We start from the raw sequence: 22,116 nt of genomic DNA on the forward strand, positions 1-22,116 counted from the left end.
ACTCTAAGTAGAATTGGGTGGGGAAGAAGGAACACTAGATAAGAGAAATAGAGATGGGGAGTAAAAATGAAGGCTGTATGGGAAGAAAGGGAAGAAATTAGATGAAATACGAGAAGTTAAAAAGACAAATGGAAAGTGTAAAAGGAAACAAGAAATAAATACGACATGAGTGTTTTGAAGAAAAATGTTTGAATATTGCTACATATCAAGTTTAACCCTTCAGTACCGTGACGCATTTCCGTATTCATTCTGGTTACTATTTGGTGATTTCGTACAGCTTCATAAACTCATGTGGGCGGTTAAAATAGTGAAGACTCCTGCCATTAATCATCTGACCTCCATAGACCCTTCCTGATATCAATAATATGGTCTAATCATACACAAATCTCAAGGTAAAAATATGTCCTAGTATTGATGGGGTTAATGGAATATAATGGAATTTTTGAGTAGTATTCCACATTATAACCATTAGCTAAAATAACTCACTGAATGTATTAATCCTCTTGCGTCTATAGTCTTACAGTTCAGATTACTATAGTGAGGTAACACACATTAGGTACTCAATATATGTATGTATTGTGGGTTGGATGGATAGTGTTACAGACCTATGTGAGAAAAATGTTTGTCTCCTTTTCTTTTCTCCTTTTCCTCTTTTCTCCTTCTCAAAAAAAAGGGCGACTGGATATTGTTACAGACACATGTGGTAAAATGTTTGTCTTTTCTTTCTCCTTTTTCATCTTTTCCTCTTTTTTTTTTCTTCTCTTTAAAGAAATAAAGTGTGGTTGTTTGCATATACAAAAATAAATATATTGAATTCAAGACACTAGGATGACATCACTAAAATTGTATTGGTTATTGCGATTACTTTAATTTCATCTTAATTTCTTCCTGCATTTCGTATTTCATTCCTTCATCGTTTCAGCGAGTGTACGAATCTTCAAGTTACCATAGTTCACGTGGAATTGCAACAAGCGACAAAGAAAACGACCTAAGTAGCACATGTGGAGGAGTAACCATTTTATTCTGGCATAATTTTTAACCACTTTCCTTCCTCGCTAACACGTCGCAGCTTTCTCTCCCCGACTTGGCGTTCATTGTACTGTACTTTCCTTGTAACTGTTAAGACCGTAACGAAGAATACACCCCTTTGCTACAGAATACCTGGTGTGTATATCATTGTATCGGCAGGTATAGAGGTAACCTTCGGCGGGGCGGTGCTACACTACTACGCACATACAAGGGAAAGTATTATGTAAAGTGGAGAAAGTGATTCGAGGTTGAGATACAAGACTGCCTCGGGTGTGTGGGAATGGAGAGAGGCAGGCACAGGGAGGCTGGAGAAGGGAGGTTGTGTAGAAGGGAAGGCGGAAAAGAAAGACAAGGAAAAAAACACAAAAAGGGAAAGTAATATGAAGAAAGGAGGAATTGAAGATAAGAAATGGATGATAGGAGATAAAAAGAAGATTGTATAGGAAGAAAGAAAGAAATGAGAGAGAAGATGAATTTAAGATAGAAAAAGGAGACTGTGTTAGAAAGAAAAGAGGAATAGATGATAAAAATAAATTATTGAAGGTAAAAAATAAAAGATCACATAAGAAGAAAGGGAAGAAATGTAAAGAAAATAAAAAACGAGATGTCAAAAAGGGAGAGTAACGGAAAAAGGGAAATAGATTATGAAAAATACGAGATAGGAGGTAAAAATAAAGACGTTATAGAAAAAAAAGGAAGAAATGAAAAAGAAAGAAAACGAAAAATTAGATAAAACAAACTAATAAGAAAAGAGGAAAAGAAGATAAGAAATAAGGAATGGAATGTAAAAAGGAAGGCTACATAAAAAAAGGAAGAAGAAACAGAAGAGAAAAAGTTTGGAATGAAAGGGAAAGACGCAGAAAGAAAGGAGGAATAAATGGGAAGAAAAATGAAATAATAAATGGAGAGACAGTGGTGGAAAGAGTAATGGGGAGGGAATATATGTAAGAAGGAAGGAATAGGAGAGAAACTGGAGATATGAAGCAAAGAGTGAGGCTGTATAAGAAGAGAGAGAGAGAGAGAGAGAGAGAGAGAGAGAGAGAGAGAGAGAGGACGAAAGAATAATTTTTCCAACTCGTATTGTGTTCTTGCTAAATTCTTCAACTCCTACGTTAAAAGTTGATTCTCTCTCTCTCTCTCTCTCTCTCTCTCTCTCTCTCTCTCTCTCTCTCTCTCTCTCTCTCTCTCATTAGCTATCACACATGTTTCTCTTGCTCTTTTCACTTTTTTTCTCTCTCTCTCTCTTTTCCCACGGTCAAAGTCACTGATTTGATGAGGTTCGGTTATTATTATTATTATTATTATTATTATTATTATTATTATTATTATTATTATTATTATTATTATTGTTCTTGTTGCTGTTGCTGTTTTATTTGCTTATTTATCATCTTTCATTACCTATTAAGTGAAATCTGGACAAAGCAAGCAGTCATAACGAGAGAGAGAGAGAGAGAGAGAGAGAGAGAGAGAGAGAGAGATGAACACTTGGTCCACACTTTCTTACCTTCACATACTAGCACGTTACCTCGCCTTGAGAACCACAGCAGCCTTCACCCATCATTCATCACCCATTACCCATCATCCGTCACCCATCACTCATCACCCATCATCCATCACTCATCATCCATTACCCATTACTCGTCGCCCGTCACCCATAACCCATTTTCCATTATCCATCATCCATAGTCACCCAATATCCATCACCCCATTACCCATCACCCATCACCCCATTACCCATCACTCATTACCCATCACCCCATTACCCATTACCCATCACTCATTACTCATCACCCATCAACCATTATCCATCACCCATTCCCTATTACCCATCGCCCATTACCCATTACCCATTACTCATAACTCATTATTCATCACCCATTATATACCCACCATCCATTACTCTTCCCCCATTACTCATCACCCATTACCTATTACCCATTATCCATAACTCATCACCCATTATCCAGCACGCATTACCCATCACCCATTATGCATCACCCATTACCCATTACCCATCACCCATATCCTATTACCCATTACCCATTACCCATTATCCATCACCCATTACTTATCGCCCATTACCCATTATCCATCACCCATTACCCATCACCTATTACTCATCATTCATCACCCATTACCCATTACTCATCACCCATTACCTATTACCCATTACCCTCATCCTTCCCTTCCCCTCCCATCCCGCCGCTCACCCACCTCGGATCTCCTCACCGCCTCCCATTTTGTCCATCTCTTCATTTAATTTTCTTTCTTTTTTTCTCGAGTGTCGCGCAATTTCGTAGTTTCCCCTGAATTTTTTTTACCGGAGGGTCTGTTTTGACCACACACTTATTATTATCCCGCGGAAGGAAGAATTAGAAAGTGAGCGAGCGAGAGAAAGAGAGAAAGAGAGAAAGAGAGAAAGAGAAAGAAAGTCGGCTAGTGTACGAGTAAACGGTTCCATACTCTCGTACACTACATATACTCGCTTGATTTTCCTCGTCCTCTTCACCTAATTATTTTTCTTCGTGAACCGCAGATTGTATTAGACAGTTTTCTCTTCTTTCATAATTTCCCGCCATTTTTTCCCTGGTTATTAATTTCTCCAGCCATGAAAGAGAAACTGACGAGCGAGAAGAGAGAGGGAAACAAATTAGACTGAAGAGCAACTCCTTTTCTCGTCTGTTATGAGGAGGAGGAGGAGGAGGAGGAGGAGGAGGAGGAGGAGGAGGAGGAGAAGGGCAGAGAAGTATGATTAGTATAGGAGAATTAGGAGCAAAGGGAGAAGGAGGATGAAGAGAAGGGGGAGTAGGAAGAGAATAAGTAGGAGCAGAAAGAGGAGAAGGAAGGGGTGAAAGAGGAGGGAGGAGTTGGAGGAGGAGAGACGTAGGAGCAGTAGTAAGAGGAGAATTAGGACTAAAAGGAGGACGCAGAGGAGGAGGAGGAGGAGGAGGAAGAGGGAGGAGGAGGAAGAAGACAAGAAAAATAAGAACAGGAGGAGGAGGAGAAGGAGGAGCTGGAAGAGGAGGAACAGGAAGAGAAGAATAAGATATACTGAAATGCATCTCTCTTTCACTTTCTTTTTTCATTATTTATTGTAATAATCATGACGAAATAAATGAAGGAGGAGGAAGATAGAGAGTAAAAGACAGAGAAAAGGATCACAATAGTTAAAAAAATCTCGCAATTACTTAAAATCTCCATCCATTTCTCTTTACTCTTTCGACTTTCTTTTAATGGGAAGAGAAACGGGATGGCCGGAGGACTAGAGGAAAGGGTTGACGGAATGGGAAGTGAAGATAAACACAGCCACATTAGATACTTGGTTATCTTCCTCTCCCTCTCGTTATTTGGAGAGAGTGAGCTGAGGAAGGAATAGAATAGCTGGATAGAAAAAAAAATATGTTTCTGTTATTTTTTGCTTTGTGAGGTAAATAAAAGAAATGTGAGAAGGGAAATGAGCTGTATTTATTATTTTTCTTGTTGAGAGAATTGTTCATTGCACTTCTTTCCTATCAGCAGAAACGGATGGGTAAACATTTAAACATTTACTCATAGCCACTAACAAAGCCACAAACAATAAGAACAACAATATTAACAAAGAAAAGTGACTAACCATTTTGAAACGTATACTTGCCAGCCATAACTTATAAATAATACAAAAAACATTAAGTAATATGTATTTTGAGTCACCTTACGTAATTGGATTGTTAATTACTTATATGTTACTTATATGACTGTGCAGGTAATGGAATAGAAAGTAAGGGGAAGGATAGAAATACGTATGGGAAGAAGGTAAAGTTTTCTCATCAGTGGAAAGTTGGGATGGGAAGGGAAGAGAAGGAGTAATATAAGAAGCGAAGAAAGAGAGATAGGAAGGGAGGAGGCATAGGTAGGAAGAAGAGATAGGAAGGAAACGAAAGGTGGTATGTAAAGGAAGAAGTGAAAAAAGAAATGAAGGGAAGGGAAACCAAGAGGAATATTGTAGAAATAGTCCCATAATTGGAAAAAGAGATAAGATAAGAAGGAAAACAGGAGGAACAATAGGATAAGAGTGCAGGATACGAAGAAAACAAGAAGAACAATAGGAAAAAAAGTAAAAGCTAAGAAGAAAAACAAAAAGGAACACTGTATAAAGAATCATGAATAGGAAAAGAAGAATAGGATAAGAAAAAAAAAATTATAAAAAAGTCATCAATTGGAAAAGAAGTACAGAATGAAAAGAAAAACAAGAAAAGCAATAGGAAAAAGTAAAAGATAAGAAGAACAAAAACATCGTAAAAATAATCATCAATAGAAAAAGAAGAACAGGATAGGAAGAAGAAGAATAGAAAGTCATCAATAGAAAAAGAAACACAAGACAAGAAGAAAACAAGAACGATAAGAAAAAGTAAAGAATAAGACCGGAAAACGAGAGGAACAAATAAAGTCACCCATAGAAGAAAGAACAAAATAAGAAGAAAAATAAGAACGTGTATAGAAAGAATCTCATGAATAGAAAAGAAATAAAGGATAGAAAAGGAAAGAAAAAGACACGTATAGGAAGGTCTCATTTCATCTCACATAACCTCTTGGCATTCTGGAGTCTCCCCCCCTCTTTCTCTCTCTCTCTCCCTCTCTCTCTCTTTCTCTCTTGCTTGCTTCACATTTTGATGAGTGAAAGTCGTGTGTGTCTGCGCAGGTTCTCGAGGTGACTGTAAAGGTGTATGTATAGGTGAGGTCTGTGTGTGTTTGTGTGTGTGTGTGTGTGTGTGTGTGTGTGTGTGTGTGTGTGTGTGTGTGTGTGTGTGTGTGTGTGTGATTCGTAAAAGCGTGTTAATTGAGAAGGGTATTTTCATAAGGGTTGTGGTTGAGAAGAGAGAGAGATTGAGAGAGAGAGAGAGAGAGAGAGAGAGAGAGAGAGAGAGAGAGAGAGAGAGAGAGAGAGAGAGAGAGAGAGAAGGAATGTATGATAATGTAAATTTTGATTATGGCTATGGTGTTGAAACCCCTCCTCTCCCTCTCTCTCTCTCTCTCTCTCTCTCTCTCTCTCTCTCTCTCTCTCTCTTACACTAACCAACAATTAACCTGCAGTTCCTTCATTATGACCTTCCTGCACCTTATCTTTATTCCTCCAATTACTCCTTCCTTCCTTCCTTCTCCTTCCTTCTTCCTTCGTACGTTCCTCGCTTTCCTCCTTTCTCTCCCCGTCTCCTCCCCTCCTCGGGCAGTGATGGAGAGAAAGTTGAGAGGGAGGAAGAGATGGAGAGTTGCCACACGGTGTTAAAACCTTACATTGCATTCCTCCTCCTCCCTCCCTCCCTCTCTCCACCCATCCCTCCTTCCCTCCCTTCCTCCCTCCCTCCTTCTCCACTCTTCTCCTTTCCTGCCAAAATGAATGGGCCAGGTGGGCCATGGCGGCGGTCCTTTTCGACGAATGAATGAAGCTCAACAAGTAAGAGTGAATGAAGCCTTGAAATGTATTGAGAATGAAGCCTTGGTGTTATTATTATTATTATTATTATCATTATTATTATTAGCGTCCTCTGTTCTTTCCTGTTCCTACTAATGCTATTCATATACGGGTAAATATTGATAATAACTTTAGATAATATGTGTGTGTGTGTGTGTGTGTGTGTGTGTGTGTGTGTGTGTGTGTGTGTGTGTGTGTGTCTATACATGCGAGCGTGCATTCGTATGTGTGTGCGTGTCCGTGTCTGCCTGCGTGTGGATAAGCGTGCGCTCTTACGTGAAGGCTTAGAGAGAGAGAGAGAGAGAGAGAGAGAGAGAGAGAGAGAGAGAGAGAGAGAGCAGTTTACAGCCCTCTCGGAAGTAAAAGTTAGTGCGGAGAAATGGAAGTTAGTGGGAAGAACAGAGGGATTCAAACCCACATCAGGGAAAGTCTGTCATTCTTTTGTTTTGACTGTGTGTGTGTGTGTGTGTGTGTGTGTGTGTGTGTAAAACACACACACACACACACACACACACACACACACACACACACACACACACACACACACACACACACACACACACACACACACACAGACACACACACACAAACACACACACACACACACACACAGGAAGATGTAACGAGACGAGAGAGAGAGAGAGAGAGAGAGAGAGAGAGAGAGAGAGAGAGAGAGAGAGAGAGAGAGAGAGAGAGAGAGAGAGAGAGAGAGAGAGAGAGAGAGAGAGAGTCGTTTTAACCTTCCTTTGTCACATCTTACTTTGTTTCAAACTGGTGTAAAAAAAAATTATGTTTTTATTAGTGCTTCTACTACTACTACTACTACTACTACTACTACTACTACTACTACTACTACTACTACTACTACTACTACTACTACTACCACAACCACCACCACCACCACCACCACCACTCCTTATGGCTTCCCTGCAGGACGGAAACACCATCACCAGATCCTGTTCTCCCCGGAAGACGTGCCTTGTAGTATGGCTGGAGGAGGTGTGGCGGGGCGGGATAGGGTGGGGCGAGGAGGGGCGGGCACGTTACCCCTTAGAAAGCTAGGAAGTCCAACATTGTCATCGTCGCCGTCATCTCGCGTACTTGTGACGGACGTGCCCATGTGACGGACGTGCCCTCCGAGTGAAAACCATTTGCCTGGAGGGAGGGAGGGAAGGAGGGAGGGAGGTAGGGAGAAAGGGAAGGAAGGCATTAAGGGAATAAGGAAGTAAGGAAATGAAAGAGTATAATTTTATCTACTACTACTACTACTACTACTACTACTACTACTACTACTACTACTACTACTACTACTACTACTACTACTACTACTACTACTGTTACTGCTGCTGTTGCTGCTGCTACTGCTGTTGCTTTTCTTCCTGTTCTGTTTCTACTTCTACTTTTACTATTTTTGCTTGTTTTTGCTACTACTATTATTACCATTGTTACTTCCACTACTACTACTACTACTACTACTACTACTGGTGAAGGGGCTGGTGAGGGCGTGGCAGGCGGGCTGGCAGGTGGTAAGGGCGTGGAGTCACATATCAAGCGGGGTGAATAAGTTCCTTCGGGGCGCGGAGATCTGGAAAGGAGTAACGGGTACGGGCGGGGGTGCGTGCGGGCGTGTGTACCATCTGCACTAACATACCCAGAAGGCGCCCCTGTGTGTGTGTGTGTGTGTGTGTGTAGGCGGCAGGTGGGCGAGAGCCAGCTAGCGGTGTCTCTCTCCATTCCTCGAGGTCATCACCACCATCATTGCTACCTCCTCCTCCTCGTCCTCCTCCACCTCCTCCTGCTCCTCCTCCTCCTCCTCCTCCTCCTCCTCCTCCTCTCTACGCGTCGCAAATCAAACATGTGTGGAATATGTTCTAGTGCCAATGCCCCTTTTACACACACACACACACACACACACACACGTTGAAGCATGAAGGCGTACGTATACACAAACATATGTAACCATGTATACCCTGGCGCGCGTGTATCCTCTAACGTGGGCGTATATACCTGGGCCATTTAAGGTAGCGTCCCGTCCCTACCAGGTGAGATCTCCAGGTGAGACAGAGAAGGGAGAAAATGATGGGAAGGTGGCGATAACAGAAACGAATCATGTGAATCTTCTCTCGTTCCGTTTGGTTCCATCTGGTCGAATCTCTAATGTTGTTTTATCGGGGCATGGTGAGGGAGAGGTGGGAGGGGAGCTTAGTGGCGTCTGGCAGCGTGAAGGAGGCGGTGCAGGGGGAGGGAAGGGTGAGGAGGTGATAGAGGAAGGATGGCTGGGGATGGAGAGGGAGTGGGAGGGGGAGTCTCTTTCTCTCTCTCCCTCGCTCAGTCTCCCCAGCCGCGCGAGGCGAGTAGAGTCAGTCGGAAGGAGTCTGCTGTATGTTGCGTGTGTGTGTGTCATGTGTCTCTGTGTCTGCGTGTGTGTGTGTATTGCGTTCGTGTTACAGCTCCCTGCGGGGGTATTTCATTCGTACTTCTCGTGTTGCGCAAAGGAGTGTTGAGTGTGTTCATGCTTATGTTAGTTTATTGGACGGCGTGGACATACAGCTCACAACAACCACACCCTTTGCTCTTCGTTACACGGTGCCCGGCTGGAACACGACGAGGCAGCCGTGACCAAAAAAGGGACCTTGTGCTATATCGAAACTTAGCGAGGAACTGGTGAACTAACACACCGACAAACTATAGCAAAAAGAAACAATATCACCTCTTCTTTTCACTCCACTTACTATGAAGAAGAACGATGGTAGTGCTGAAACCTTACCGAACGTATGTTTAGAGCACTAATTTCAAGGCTACGTGGACTGGACTGTACTGTGGGGAGTGTGGCTAGTGACAGTAAGTAGCAGGAACTATATCAAGGCCATTAACGAACATCTAAGTGAATAAGTGAAAGTTAAGAACTTAAATCCTACGACACTTGTATCTTGAAATGGTAACGTTGCGTCTCCTTGGCGAGCATGTTAGCAAGACGTCCTCGAGCTGTGCGTGGTGGTTTATTGCAACAGCGGAAAACGAAGAGGACGCCAGACGTGTTAGGTGAAGGCTGAAAAAGACGAGGAGGTGAAGGAGGAGGAACAGACGGAACAGGGAGAGGAAAAACGGGAAGAGTGCGTATGTGGAGAGGAAACAGAGGTGGGACTGAGGGTGAAGAGTGAGGGAGGGACTTTGTAAACATTAGGGTGAGGGAGAGAGAGAGAGAGAGAGAGAGAGAGAGAGAGAGAGAGAGAGAGAGAGTGTAGGCTTTTCAACGAGTCACGGTATTGCAGTACTAAAGTACACACACACACACACACACACACACACACACACACACACACACACACACACACACACAAACATGTGCCTGGTCTCAGGCCTATCCGAAGATCGGAAATAATGAGCTCTGAGCTCGTTTCGTAGGGTAACGTCTGGCTGTCTCGTCAGAGACTGCAGCAGATCAAACAGATCAAACAGTGAAACACACACACACACAGTTACGACTCGTTTTAATCTCGTTTACGTAGATTTCAATGCCCAACTAACAATCTAAACACACACACACACACACACACACACACACACACACACACACACACACACACACACACATCATCATCATCATCATCATCATCATACAGATTGTGTGTGTGTGTGTGTGTGTGTGTGTGTGTGAGTGTGAGTGTGAGTAAGGAGGAGCAGGAAGCCGTTCAGAGTTGATTACTTGCACAGGTAGAGTTGATTGCAGGTGAGACAGCGTTCGTGGGAGGGTAAGGGAGGAAGGTGGAGGTGGGAGAGAAGGGAGAGAGAGGAAGAGAGGTTAGGTGTCCTTGGTGCGGGACAAAAGCGGAATGTGGGGACGTTACTTCTATCCCTCTCCTCTCTCCCTCTCCCCTCATTCTCTCCCTCTATTTTTTTTCCCTAAGTTCACCCTCTCTCTTCCTTCCCTTTTCCTTATTTCCTTCCTTGCAACCTTCTCTCTCTCTCTCTCTCTCTCTCTCTCTCTCTCTCTCTCTCTCTCTCTCTCTCTCTCTCTCTCTCTCTCTCTCTCGAGTTTATCCTTTTTTTTTTGCAGTTTTCATTTTATTCCTCCTTTTTTCGTCTTACATTCTTTATATATAGAAAATGGGCCGTCCTTATTAGGTGTATTTTTCTTTTAATTTATTTCACTACGGGATATTTTCTCTTCATTAACATTATTAACTGAAAAAGGACATAAGCAAATCAGTGAGTAAAAGCAGGAAGGAGAGAGAGAGAGAGAGAGAGAGAGAGAGAGAGAGAGAGAGAGAGAGAGAGAGAGAGAGAGAGAGAGAGAGTGGATGGAAGGTCACAAATATGGTAAAGAAAAAAAAAAGTAGTGACAGGAAGTAAGAAGCAAATGGAAAAAAAAGATAAAATTTCCTCTATTCTCTTTTATTTATTAGTAGTTCAGATGTCAAGAGAGAGAGAGAGAGAGAGAGAGAGAGAGAGAGAGAGAGTATATGAAAAAAAAAAAATGGAACAAAATAACTACAATCCCTTTACTCCCATACACTTCAGGTGCCAAAAAACGAAAAATAAAATCAAAAGACTCGAAATCAAAGTGTTGTAGAGCGAGGTCACATTCCTGGCTCGCCTCAGCAATGTGTTCAGCTTGACGCTTCATTCCCAAAGGCCTGGAAAGTGCTCACCTGGTTCTCATGTGACTCTCCAGCCTGAGGGAGGGTCCGGGAGCACCTGAAGCAAGAACTTAACCTTTATTCAGCCCTACTGGAGGAGAAAAGAGTAGTGCCCCTGAGCATTACTTGAGCTGTGGCCCTGAGCGTCTCCAAAGGTGCGATCGTGAGAATGTGAATGGAAGGTAGCATGTAAAGGCCTGGAATGTAAAAGAAAAGGAAAGAAAAGAAAGTGTGTGCTACAAGTAGACGTGAAGAAAACGAGGATTGAAAGGTACAGAGGACGTTAAGGAGAAGGACAGGAATCTTGGAAAATATTTGCCGGAAAAGTTGGTGGTTGTGGAAACAAAGGATAGGAACGTTGATGAAATTGAAGAGATTACTTACCAAAAAAAAAAAAAAAAAGATATATACTGAGAATGTGATGAAAAAATTAGGGATGGACAGGAAGTAAAGCGTCACAAAAAATACTTCAATCAAAAGGAGTTGTAAGAATTGCAAGAGAAAATATATATCAAAAGGAAGGAATACGTTGATAAGAAATCCTTATAGAAACTTCCTGGATTGAGAAAATATAATTGCCTGTTCAACTCCAACAGTAAAAAGAAAAAGAAAAAAAAAGTAACGACGAAACGCAACTGAAGAAAAAAGAGGAGCAGAAAAAAAAGGAAAGAAAACAAGGATAAGGAGACTAGTGATAATTAAACCACCAGAAAACTGAGAGAGAAAAAAAATAAAACCAAGAAACAGCACACAGAAAGAAAAAGAGAAACTGAATTAAACAAGCAAGAAAACACTCATTCCCTGCAGCAGGAGAAACAGCAGTAGTGGCAGCAACTCTAGCAAAGACAACGAAGAAAGACACGAAACAACACAACAACAAGACAACGCCGCTATGGCCATTAGAAGCGACATCCTGTGAGGGAGAAGTGCAAGAGGAACAGGAGGTCGCGAGAGGCTATCAGTGGTATATGCCGCATCAACCCGACCACGCAGATATGACCCTCACCTTCCTGGACCCGGCCTCACCCTGCAACCCTGAACGTAAGCTAGATCTCCATACTGAGCCCATTTGACTGACACACCCTTGAGAGGCATAGCAGGTGGTGAGATAGGAGTGGCGGGAAAGGATGTGTTGGTTAGATTAGGTTAGGTTAGGTTTAGCAGTGGGAAAAGGATGTACAGGTTAGGTTAGGTAGGCTTAGGTGGTGGAGAAAGGATGCACAGGTTAGGTTAGATTAGTTAGTGAAGAAAGGATGTATATGCTAGGTTAGGACAGGTTACGTGCTGGGAAAAGGATTTACAGCTTAGGTTAAGTTAGTTTAGTTAATTTTCAGATAATGAGTGTGATTTGTGACTAAATGAGTAAAGGAGAGTGTAGGTGGTGAGATAGAAGTGTTGGGGAAAAGATGTAAGTTGCTTTAATTAAGTTAGGTTGCGTTCAGATATGAAGTGTTTGGTATGTGATGGAATGAGTAAGGGGGAGTAAGTGGGGATTGATCTGAGATATGGCTAGGATGGGAGTGTTTGACGTTTAAATAGGGATGAGAGATTAATGCAGTTGGAGATAAGTAGAAATGAGTGAGATTATAGTGGAGAAGAAAGAAGTATTGAGTAACAACTAAGTCGAAATAAATTAGTGATGGAAATGTTTTGAGATGAATAGAAAGTTAATCACAATGAAGATTAGTGATAAGAATTAATATAAATGAATACACTCTACATTTTTAGCTGCATTGATAGTGTTTGAGGTTAAGAAATAGTAAAGATATGATCATTTGTTCAAGTGTTAGTATTTATATTATGTTTTAGTCAATAATGGGGCGAGAATTGTCCTAGTCTGTTTTTCTTTTGTTATTCTAGTTTATTGATTTTATATTTTTATGATGTTTCAGTAATATGTGAACTTTATATAACCATGCCTGTGATATTTAGAAATTACCCTTTTATAGTTTTTTCGATCGAAGTTTGTATCAGATTCATCATGCTTCGAAAATTCTGTAAGGTTATTTTTTTTCACCATTTTGTCTATTTTATTGGGAGAAAAAAATAAATAAACTTGGTAAAGGAGAAAAAGTGTTGCGTGACGTCATCATTCACGTTTGTAAGTCAATTTTATCAGTATCGTAAATCCGCGGACCACAAAGCTTATTGATAGTTTTTCTTCACTACATCTTATTTTTGAAAGTGTGGCGTTTACTGCTAAAGTTTTTCCCCTTATTCCTGTTCTCTTTCCTTTTACAGTTCATGAAAATTCAGTGGATATTTCCATTTTTCATTTCGCTTTTGATAATTTCCAGTATGATTAATTTGTTTCGTTATAGCCAACTTATGGTCGAGTGGATCCTTGAGAGAGAGAGAGAGAGAGAGAGAGAGAGAGAGAGAGAGAGAGAGAGAGAGAGAGAGAGAGAGAGTTATTTTTCTAGTCTTGCATTACGTGTCATATTTTTCGAGTACGTTGTTGCAGGGAAAGTGGTGGTGATGGTGATGGCTGTGATGGTAATGGTGATGGTGGTGGAAGTGGTGGTGGTTGGGCAGGTTTTTTGCCTCCTCTTTTCTCTCTTTTTTAACTTCTTTTGTTTGGAAATCTCTTCCTTTTAAGGTTAAGCCGCCTAACAAGCGCGCCTGTCTTAAACACACACACACACACACACACACACACACACACACACACACACACACACACACACACACACACACACACACACACACACACACACACACACACACACACACACACACACACACACACACACTATACATGGAACTTCTCTGTTAGTTGCAATTGTTCACTAAACGTTTCAGAAAGGTCACACTTTCCTGCCTTCTTGTTTCGTCTTTGTTTTCTCTTCTTGGTAATAAGCTAATAACATCCTCACTACTACTACTACTACTACTACTACTACTACTACTACTACTACTACTACTACTACTACTACTACTACTACTACTACTACTACTACTACTACTACTACTCCTCCTCCTCCTCCTCCTCCTCCTCCTCCTCCTCCTCCTCCTCCTCCTCCTCCTCCTCCTCCTCCTTACACCACCACCACCACCACCACCACCACCACCACCACCAAAAGTTTCAAACAATGGTAAAGAGGCAGACTTGCTCAGGTATAGGTGGGCGATCCAGGCAGGTGAGTCAGACAGGTGAGTCAGCCGAGCCTGATCACCGCGGGGCAGGTGTGAGACAAGTGACCCATTAATGCATTCAGGAGAGACCCAAGGGAACTGAAGAGGACTTTGGGGACGAGAAGTAGGATTAAAAGAGGAATTTTATGTAGAGGATATGGGTATTTACGTCTAGAGAGAGAGAGAGAGAGAGAGAGAGAGAGAGACACGTAGCTATTAAGTAATTATTTTTTACGTGATTGCATAGATGGAGTGAAATCCACGCAAGCAGGCAGACAAACGTGCGAGGAGGAGTGAATCGTCAAGCAAATAGGGTTGAATTAACTGTAAGTGCCTCAATAAGTCTTTCCTATCCAGCTCTATTGAAAGGTCTATTGTCGGTGTCTGCATCATTTTCTCGTGGGGATCAATTTGAGCTGCTGGATCACTGTAAGGCAAGAGATAAGGTGGGTCTTTATAGATGTTTTAGATGTTTAGGACAGATTTGTTGTACCTCCATGTTGCACGGTCTTACTTTTGCTTGTCTTATATTTTTCTTTCTCCTGACGTGTTTGTTTTCTCTGGGTGATTCTCGTGTTGCATCAGATACAGGCAAGATTTTCGCGTTAGTAATCAAGATAGGACATGAAAGAAGTAATCAAGATAGGACATGAAAGAAGTATGTGATGAGGCCGAATGTAATGTGGTTTTCAAGTAGAAGCAACGTGGAAACTGGATCTCAGATATGGAGTCAGGTGAATAGAATAGACTAATTTTTCAGGTCAGTTTAGATAGCAAGCTTTAAGAGAAGGTTAGACGACGTTAGGGACAAGAATAATAGAAGGACTTGGGTGCAGCTGAAGTAAAATGTGTCGCACTGGGTTGCCACGTGTGCCAGCTTCTTGCACCATCCTGTACGTTTTTTATGTTCCTATGACTGGATTGGTCTAGTGGCTTAAGAGGTTACACAGGCACAGGTTACACAGGGAGATTAATTGAGTGCTCTCACATTTGACATTTAACGTGCGCCACGATGGTTTTCTTCTGGAGGTGTGGTGGCGTCTTCAGCTTGGCTTCAGGATGTACTGTACTTTTGGGGAATGTTTAACGTGGTATGCCTGAGTGATGAGAACGCAAAACTGTATGGGTTCGTTTTAACTTGTCAATATAGTTCACCGGATTTTTGTTCTTTTCATGCATTTCTTTTACCAGGTTAGAGCTTTTCTCAGTGATAAAACCCCAACATTGTCAATTTTTATGCTCTTCTATGTTGTCAATATAGATCATCAGTTTTTTTATGCATTTCTACCACGTTATAGTTTTCCCAGTAGTTCGTTCCTGCGTCGTGTGTGAGTCGGCACCTGTTGTAACCTGTTTACGTGAGGGCACCAGGTATTGCTTGTCTGGCTGTGGTGGGTGAGCAGGTACAAGTAGGTGGCTCTTGTCTCGCCTACCTGGTGTTGCGTTACCTGGCTGATCTACTCACTTGTGTCTATAGTGATGTTACCTGTCTCTGTTGTGATGGAGATGTTGCTTTACTTTGCTCGAGTTTCGGTGTCCTGTTAGACTAGACGATGGTGTTACCTTTCCTAGTTTTCGATGTTACCTTTCCTAGTTTTCCTGATATTACCTTTATTTTTTGATGTTTTGATGTCATTGTTAGTTTTTGCTATGATATCGTGGATTTTGGCAAGTTCATGGTTACCTCAGAATTACATTGGCTCCTGATGTCACCTTGCATTTTCTAACGTGACGGTGATGTAGCCTTGGATTTTGACTTTACAGTGCTTGAGTATTGACTGCATGCCTTCACTCACAACACCTGAATTGGTGATAATTGCTTGAGTGTTTCTGCTTCAATCATCTAACCAGTTATTAAAATACTGGTATAATTGTCTGTCTGTCTGTCTAGGAGGAGGAGAAAGGCAGCCATAGGAATTTGTGTGTGTGTGTGTGTGTGTGTGTGTGTGTGTGTGTGTGTGTGTGTGTGTGTGTGTCCGGGATCATCGTGGGGAGCTGGAGAGACCAATGGAGAAAGGATTAGGTTAAGAGAGAAAGGAACGAAACCACCAGGATTTCCTCCCTTCCTTCTTTCCTCCAATTTGCATCCTTCCCTCCCTCCCTCCCTCCCTCCCTCCCTCCCTCCCTCCACTCCCCTGAGAGAAAAGGTGGTGACGCAGAAAAGTCAGTCAGGTGTGTGACTATGCTTGTTGTTGTTGTTGTCGTTGTTGTTGTTGTTGTTGTTGTTTCAAATGATAATGGCAACTACTACTACTACTACTACTACTACTACTACTACTACTACTACTACTACTACTACTACGTGTGTGTGTGTGTGTGTGTGTGTGTGTGTGTGTGTGTGTGTGTGTGTGTGTGTGTTCGTGCTGGTTAGGTCACGGGTTGCCTTCATACACACCACTTCAGCATTATTCATCATAACGACACTCATCTGGGCGCGTCCTTCATCATCACCTCCTCCTCCTCCTCCTCCTCCTCCTCCTCCTCCTCCTCCTCCTCCTCCTCTTCCTCCTCCACCTTCTCGCTTTTTTTTTTCTTAACTCAGGTTCATAGTGTCCTTTTTACTCTCTCTCTCTCTCTCTCTCTCTCTCTCTCTCTCTCTCTCTCTCTCTCTCTCTCTCTCTCTCTCTCTCTCTCTCTCTCTCTCTCTCTCTCTCTCTCTCTCTCTCTCTCTCTCTCTCTGTCTTTAATCTGAAATTACTGCTGTTTTCTCCACTTACCTCCAGCTCCACCCTCTTTCCCTCCAGTTTCCCTCCGGCTCCTCTGTTTCCCTCCTTCCTTTCCCTTGGGCTGGAGGAAAGGAGTTTGGGAGGGGGGAAGAAGGAAGGGAGGGAGAGAACAAGAGAAAGAGATACATGTTTTCTTGTCTCTGATTAGCATGTGTAGGGTAATGGACTCTCTCTCTCTCTCTCTCTCTCTCTCTCTCTCTCTCTCTCTCTCTCTCTCTCTCTCTCTCTCTCTCTCTCTCTCTCCGGATTTACCTAATTTTTCCTTTTTTCTTCTTTTCCTCCTTTTCCTTTGTTTTTTCCTCTTATCTCCGTTCAGTTTTTTCCATTCTTTCCAGTTGCAGTAGTAGCGGTAGTAGTAGTAGTAGTAGTAGTAGTAGTAGTAGTAGTAGTAGTAGTTGTTGTTGTTGTTGTTGTTGTAAAAGCAATTTGTTGTAAGAAACACTTTGTTGATAAGTGTGTGTGTGTGTGTGTGTGTGTGTGTGTGTGTGTGTGTGTGTGTGAGAGAGGGGGGAAAGTTGACCTCTGTTGACGTGTAGGTCAGGTCAAAGATCACGTCATCTCCGCCATTACTTCTTGCTGCTGCTGCTGCTGCTTCTGTGTGTGTGTGTGTGTGTGTGTGTGTGTGTGTGTACACACACACACACACACACACACACACACACACACACACACACACACACACACACACACACACACACACACCTCTCCCCCACACACCTGCCCTTTACCTAATCACGCCTACCTTCTGTCTACCTGCCTTCCTTCTCTCTCTCTCTTCCACTCACAAACACCAGGTGAAGGTCGGCCTCCCTCTCCCCTGCCCAGCCCACACCCACACCCTTGAGTTAGCCGCACCTGTCACTCCCGGGGGCGCCTGTGGGTCCCCAAATGGCATTCCAACCCGCTAGTGCCTCGCTTTCCCGTAAAATGCATGTGGTGCGCCCCAGGAGAAACCAGGCGAGCATCGGGGCCACGGGAAAAGCGCTCTGGGAATGTTTTCAAAGAGTTTCCCTCCCTCCCTCTTGTCTGTCTGTCTGTTCTCTCTCTCTCTCTCTCTCTCTCTCTCTCTCTCTCTCTCTCTCTCTCTCTCTCTCTCTCTCTCTCTCTCTCTCTCTCTCTCTCTCTCTCTCTCTCTCTCTCTCTCTCTCTCTCTCTCTCTCTCTCTCTCTCTCTCTCTCATAGGGGTCGTAAAAATAAACGCCATTCGTGATCTTCCAATTCTCTCTCTCCTCCTCCTCCTCCTCTCCTCCTCCTCCTCCTCCTCCTCCTCCTCCTCCTCCTCCTCCTCCTCCTCCTCTTCCTAACATTCCATTAATCGAGTTTTCAAGGTCTAGTTTTCATAATGGAATTTCCTTATAGAGTTGTGAGTTTTTTAAGACAGATTCGTGATATCACCTCCAGGTACCCAATTCGTCTCTCTCTCTCTCTCTCTCTCTCTCTCTCTCTCTCTCTCTCTCTCTCTCTCTCTCTCTCTCTCTCTCTCTCTCTCTCTCTCTCTCTCTCAAATTTGCTTTATTTTTCTCTTTATTTTATTTTTCAAGTTTAAGGTTACGATCACGGTCAACATTTTTGTATTTCTCGTCATTGTTCAGTATTATTTTATTGTGAAGGAGAGTGTGAATGGACCAGAGAGAGAGAGAGAGAGAGAGAGAGAGAGAGAGAGAGAGAGAGAGAGAGACTGGTGGTGGTGATTTATATCTTAATGGTGTGAAATAGCTGGATGTTTGTGGAGAGAGAGAGAGAGAGAGAGAGAGAGAGAGAGAGAGAGAGAGAGAGAGAGGTGACCTTGTAATGTTAAATGAATTCACAGAATATTTTTAATTCTTATGCAATACTGTGCGATATCTCTCTCTCTCTCTCTCTCTCTCTCTCTCTCTCTCTCTCTCTCTCTCTCTCTCTCTCTCTCTCTCTCTCTCTCTCTCTCTCTCCGGGTCTTAGTCACACACACACACACACACACACACACACACACACACACACACACACACACACACACACACACACACACACACACACACACACACACACACACACACACACACACCAAATTTTTATGTCTGAATTTTTTTTTACTGTGAAACGTTGCAACCTTCGCCTCCTCATATTCTCTCTCTCTCTCTCTCTCTCTCTCTCTCTCTCTCTCTCTCTCTCTCTCTCTCTCTCTCTCTCTCTCTCTCTCTCAAGGCCGCCGCTCTTCTTTTCTTTCCTTCTCTTCCCTGTTTAATTTTCACCCCTTCACTCTATCCTTCGCTTGGTCCGTTAGTTGTTGTTGTTGTTGTTGTTGTTGTTGCTGTCGATGATGTTGTTGATGTTATTGTTGATGTTGTTGTTGGTGTTGTTGTTGTTGTTGTTATTGTTGTTGTCTTCTACCTCCATTTCTTGTATTTGTTTCTTTATTATCTCTTCATTTATCTGCGAAGAAACGTAAAAGAACCAAATGAATAAGCTTTGTGGTCCCTGAAGAAAAAAAATAAAGAAGGAAAGAAAATCCCCTTTGTGATTGGTCGACGTGTTTGATGACGTCACAACAAAGACGACACGTGATTGGCTCAGCTGTTTACATCCGTGTGCCGTTGTTTAGTCTTCCTTTGTATTCTTTTGTGTACCCGCGGCGCCCTCATCAACAGGAGGAGGAGGAAGGATGATGCGAAGAACCTCACACGCCTCATCCCTCATCTCCTGTGCCTCCTCCACCTCCTCCTCCTTCTCCTCCAGTTCCTCCTACTCCTCCACCTCCTGCAAGCCTTACGGGAAGCCAAGGGCACCCACACCTGACTCGGCAACGCTCACGCCCGAGGAAGAGGAGCAGGAGGAGGAGGAGGGGGAGGAGGAAGAGGAGGAGAAGGAGGAGGGATATGATGAGGAGGAGGAAGAGGAGGAGGAAGAAGAAGAAGAGGAGGAGGATGAACCCACTGAACAAGGTCAGGATTGAATTTATATTAATTTTCCTTATATGAATTTAATGAATGAAATTAATATATGTTTTTGTGGTTATTTGATATCTCTGTGTTATATCATTCACGATTTGTTCATTGTTCATATTTGTCATTCATGTTTTTCGTCATTCTTCATCATGTTTATGTTCATCATTCATATTTCTCATCGTTGTTCATTCATCTCACCATCATCATCACTGACCTTTTTCATTATTCACTCCCAAGAAGAAGAAGAAATATATACACGCATCGCATTTTTCTTACAATCGATCATGAAAAAGATGGCGTTATTTAGACATTTATTTTTTTTATTTCATTGACGGTGTTAACTCTTCATGACGTGTTGTCCAGCCAGTAAACGCGATACAACCTTTCTGTCTGTACGTGATGTGTTACCATTCTGCGTAATGAAGGTGTACAGAGGCTCATTTGTTTTCATTCATCATCACCTGCTCAGCTGATGAACGAAACTTTTCGCAACACCTTCAAAGAACATGACTACCTGCCGATGTTATTATAATTTCATTTTTATGTATTTCTTTTGATTTTGTTCACTTTTTCTTCTTTTAGTTATTGGTTATTTATTTACTTATTCATTTTCTAATATTTACACGTCTTTTTCACGCTGTATCGTCACGGGGTTACTAGAAAATAGTTTACCTGTCCATGACTGAATAAATCAACCTGTTTACCTGTGAAAGTAGTGGAAGAAAGTACAAGCCTTACTTATCTACGTAGTTCCCATACTCATCACATTACTCACACTTTTTTGTCACTTGTACACTCAGATATAACTCGCTCTACCTGCTCAACCAGAAGTAATTAAGGACAGGTAGCAATCCATTCCCTTGTGAAAGTAATGAGTTACGTCACTTATTTCGCAAATATCTCGTTAAATTATTCAGCAATTTTTTTTTTTTCCTTTTAAGGCGAACACTTAACCTTTAATGTGTTTATCTCTATATACCTGTACGTTCGTGGGAGGAATAAGGTTATGTGTCGTCTTGCCTCAGCGGTTGTAATTAAATGTCGCTAAGTTTGTGAGTTTCTCTCGTTGATTCTTGTAAAATCTCGTTAAATCTTGAACCATCCTATCTCTGGTTTTCATTAATTTATGGTTCATAAATTGACGTCCTATACTCATTAATTTGTTCACGAATCTTCTTTTACTTTCTTCCCTGTAAAGACAAACATGCATCTAAAGAGTCGGATTATCAGAGAAACCTTTCCCCTTTCCTCTCACAATCCCAGTGAACAATTATTCTTTCAACTCGCCAAATAAGTACAAGAATCTCTACACGCCAAGGTCCTGCAGGTACTGGGATGGGATGTCTTATTGATATGGGTCGTAACTCTCCATACCGTTTCACCTGTCGGGCGAGGGGAGGGGGTAAGAAGAAAATAATTACGTGGAGGTACAGGAGTTTATCGAGGCCTTCGTTCGGCTTTCACCGGGTAATTTGATCATTATTTTTTTGGTTCCTCCCCTTAACTTCCGCCGCCGGTAGGTCAACTCCACGGGGAGGGAGGCTCATGGGAGAGGGAATGAGGGAGGTCATAGACGAGATGAAATAGAATAAAGATAAAGGGATAGGAGGTTAAATGGAAATGTAAGAAAGGTAAAGAAGCTTAATTGGGAGCAAGATAAGGGAAAGAGGAGGGTGCTAAAGAAGGGAATAAGAGGAGGGAAGAAAGGGACTGAAGAAGAGGAGATAAAGAAGGGATAGGACAAAAACAGGAGATAAGGGAAGGTATGGATGTTAAATGAACTTAAAGAAGAGAATGAAGAAGGGATTGACAAAATTAATATTGAAAGAGATGTTTGATTTTTATTTTGTAAGAGAGAGAGAGAGAGAGAGAGAGAGAGAGAGAGAGAGAGATGTAAAGGGCACAAAAGAATTCTCCTTCAGGTAATCTTGATTTGTGACTCACCTGCTCTCCTCTCCCTCCTCCCTCTGTTCTTCTCCCCCTCTCCTCCCTCCCCTCTTCCTTCCCTCTTGTTTTCCCCTCCGTTAGTCTGTCTCCTTCCCTTTCTCTCCTTTTCTTCTTTACCACTCCTTTTATCAAACATTCCTCCTCCTTCTCCTAACCTTTTCATTATACATAGTTACCTCTTGGCTTTTCCTCCTCCTCCTCCTCCTCCTCCTCCTCCTCCTCCTCCTCCTCCTCCTCCTCCTCCTCCTCCTCCTCCTCCTCCTCCT

At 42.4% G+C, this 22,116-nt stretch overlaps 1 protein-coding gene and 1 non-coding gene across 3 annotated transcripts in view; one reads left to right on the forward strand and one right to left on the reverse strand.

Moving 5' to 3' along the window:
• Nucleotides 1-22,116, forward strand: part of LOC123508018 (serine/arginine repetitive matrix protein 2-like) — a 101,831-nt gene that overhangs the window by 50,331 nt on the left and 29,384 nt on the right. The window lies entirely within an intron of this gene.
• Nucleotides 6,918-7,020, reverse strand: LOC123508491. The gene has a single exon (XR_006675948.1). It is a non-coding gene; the product is annotated as a small nucleolar RNA SNORA23 (small nucleolar RNA).

The sequence above is a fragment of the Portunus trituberculatus genome, chromosome 24 (genome assembly GCF_017591435.1).
Source record: "Portunus trituberculatus isolate SZX2019 chromosome 24, ASM1759143v1, whole genome shotgun sequence".
In the NCBI taxonomy this organism is placed as follows: Eukaryota; Metazoa; Arthropoda; class Malacostraca; order Decapoda; family Portunidae; genus Portunus; species Portunus trituberculatus.